General features: G+C 38.1%; 1 pseudogene; it reads left to right on the forward strand.

Annotated features, from left to right (window-relative positions):
- The first annotated feature begins 643 nt into the window (after positions 1-643).
- LOC104090202 (G-type lectin S-receptor-like serine/threonine-protein kinase SD2-5) lies at positions 644-3,198 on the forward strand (annotated as a pseudogene).

Consider the following 3,198-nt stretch of genomic DNA (forward strand, 5'->3'; position numbering starts at 1 on the left):
TTTGTACTCATTGAAAACTTGTATGAAGAAAGGCTAATATTACTCTCTTATTCTGCTAAACATTATCCTGCTAGTACTTAGTTCTTGGTATTGTTCTTGTTTCCGGAATAGTTCAATTCAAAGCCTAGCCTTGTCTTTTCTTCAATTATTCTTATTTTATTTAATTTTGTTTTTCATTACTTTATTTTCTCGGATCAATTTAATTCACGTGTCAATAAATCACATTATAAATTCAATTGTACCGTTTTACGGGTAAACAACTACGTACATAGCTAATGTGATACAACCTTTTTCCCAATCCCGCGGACAAAAACATAGTGTACCGGGCTGCCTTTTAGGAAGGAGGGAGGAATTTGGATGAAGTGGGAAGGTCGATGTTTTTTATTTGACTCCTTTTGCAGTCCACTTAATTAGTCTTTCCAAGTTTGCAATAATTTAAGCAGGTCCCTTTTTTTCCTCCAAACCATCCTGTAAGTTTAAAATGAAATAGTAGTGGTTAACCGAAGTCGAGATGTTATTGATAGGTCAATGCGCTGGGGTTAAGTCTTTCTGAGAATTTAAGTCCATGCATGTATATTAAATTAAATTGGTTTAACCAAGACCACTTCACAATCTTACAATTATCATCAAAAATTTCATTTTTATGGCTCTAAGCTGGATTTTCCCTTTCTTGTTCACTCTTTTTTGTTATTTTCATTCTCTAACCAGCCAACCTTTTGTTTATTCAACTGCAAATCTTTCTACAACTTGGATCAACAGTTATTCAGCACCTGATTCAGTGAACTTCACTGATGGTTCTATAGTAACGCCTATACTTGTCAAAGGAAGCTCTGGTCCAAGTTATGCTTGTGTATTCTACTGTAATGGCAATTGTGAGACTTACTTCTTTGCCATCTTCATTGTGTATACAAGTTTTGATTCCTATATTACAGATGTTAATGTAGGATTCCCACACGTTGTTTGGTCTGCTAATAGGAATAATCCAGTTAAGATCAATGCAACTTTGCAGCTCACATTAGGAGGAAATTTAGTACTTAGAGATGCTGATGGTACTTTGGCTTGGTCAACAAATACTACTGAGAAATCTGTTGTTGGCTTAAAGTTGACTCATTTGGGAAATCTTTGTTCTCTTTGATGTCAACAATGTTACTATTTGGCAATCTTTTGATCATCCAACTGATTCTTTGATGCCAGGACAGAATTTAGTATCAGGAAAGAAGCTAACAGCAAGTGTCTCAGCAACAAACTGGACTGAGGGAGGTTTGTTTTCTTTCTCTGCCACAATTAATGGTTTGATTGCTTTCGTTGAGTCAAGTCCACCACAAACATATTTTGAGAGTTCTATAGATGGACTAACTTCCAGTAAAGAATCCAACTATGTCATGTATTTGAATGGAAGCTTAGCTTTAATCACAATTTCCAGTGACTCCAAGAATCCGCGGGGACTGGTTTATGTTGCTCCTGTATCTTCAGCTCAATTTTTGAAACTGGAATTTGATGGGCACTTGAAAGTGTATGAGTGGCAAGACCAGTGGAGAGAGGTCGGTCGATGACCTTTTAAGATCTTATGATGAGTGTGCTTACCCAATGGTATGTGGAAGATACGGCATTTGCTCAAATGGGCAGTGTAGTTGTCCTAAATCAAGTTCTGATTCAACAAACTATTTTAGACAGATAAATGATAGGCAGCCTAATCTTGGTTGTTCTGAGATCACAAAAATGACTTGTAATGACTCAAAAAACAAGAGATTTTTAGAGCTCAATGATGTGAATTATTTCGCATTTAGTGCAGATATTACTGATACAGACATGAGTACCTGTAAAAATGCATGTTTGAGGAATTGTTCTTGTAAAGCTGCTATTTTTCATTATGGTTCAAATTCTTCTAGTGGGGAGTGCTACCTGCCATCCGAGATCTTTTCGTTAATAAATAATGAGAATGAGAAGACAATGTATAATTCCTCTGTATTTGTGAAAGTACAGAATGAAACTCAAACAGCTGTTGTAAGACGGAAGAGGCGCGTGAATGGTGCTATAGTGGGATCTGTTACAGGAATTTCCATTCTTGGTATCGTAATCGGATGCATATTTTTCATTTTCTGGAAGAAGAGAAAGGAAGATGAAGTGGAAGAGCATTATCTAGATAACATGCCAGGAATGCCTGTTAGATTTTCTTACGACGATCTAAAGTCTGCAACTGAGAACTTTAGCAAAAAGCTTGGTTAAGGAGGATTTGGATCAGTGTTCGGAGGGACCTTAAGAGACGGCAGAAAGATTGCAGTGAAATGCCTTGATGGAATATTAGGCAAAGCCAAGAAATCATTCCTAGCTGAGGTTGAAACCATTGGCAGCATACATCATCTCAGCTTGGTCCAATTAATTGGCTTCTGTGCTGAGAAATCTCACAGACTTCTAGTATATGAGTTTATGAGCAATGGATCGCTAGATAAATGGATCTACTCTGGAAATCAAGAAATCGTTCTAGATTGGAAATGCAGGAAGAAGATTATTCATGACATAGCCAAAGGATTAGCCTACCTCCACGACGAATGCAGGCAAAAAATTCTACATTTGGATATTAAGCCTCAAAACATTCTCCTAAATGAGAAGTATGATGCTAAGCTCTCTGACTTCGTACTTTCCAAGCTAATTGATCGGACTCAGAGCAAAGTTGTGACTACCATGAGAGGTACTCCTGGCTATCTAGCTCCTGAATGGCTTAGTACAGCTATAACAGAAAAGGTAGATGTCTATAGCTTTGGCGTTGTAGCCTTGGAGATCTTGTGTGGAAGGAAAAATTTCGAGCCATCTGAGCCCGAGGAGCAAAGGCTATTGTTTAGTCTTCTCAAGAGAAAGGCTGAGGAAGGGCGACTAGTGGATCTGATTGATAAGCGCAGTGAAGATATGCAGCTTTATAAGGAAGAAGTAGTACATACAATGCAAGTTGCAGCGTGGTGTCTACAACGCGATGACACCAAGAGACCATCAATGTCAATAGTTGTCATGGTCATCTAGGGCGCGGTGGATGTTGAAAAGAGTCTGGACTACAACTTTCTTATGCCACAAACCGTATCAGATATCAGTATAATAGATTCTGCTCCATTACTTCCCTCGATCCTATCAGGCCCAAGGTGAGAGAAATTTGTTCTTAAACATTGCTAATTTCAAGCTCTACTATAAAGTGCAGCATGCTGGCTG

The sequence above is a fragment of the Nicotiana tomentosiformis genome, chromosome 6, assembly GCF_000390325.3.
Source record: "Nicotiana tomentosiformis chromosome 6, ASM39032v3, whole genome shotgun sequence".
In the NCBI taxonomy this organism is placed as follows: Eukaryota; Viridiplantae; Streptophyta; class Magnoliopsida; order Solanales; family Solanaceae; genus Nicotiana; species Nicotiana tomentosiformis.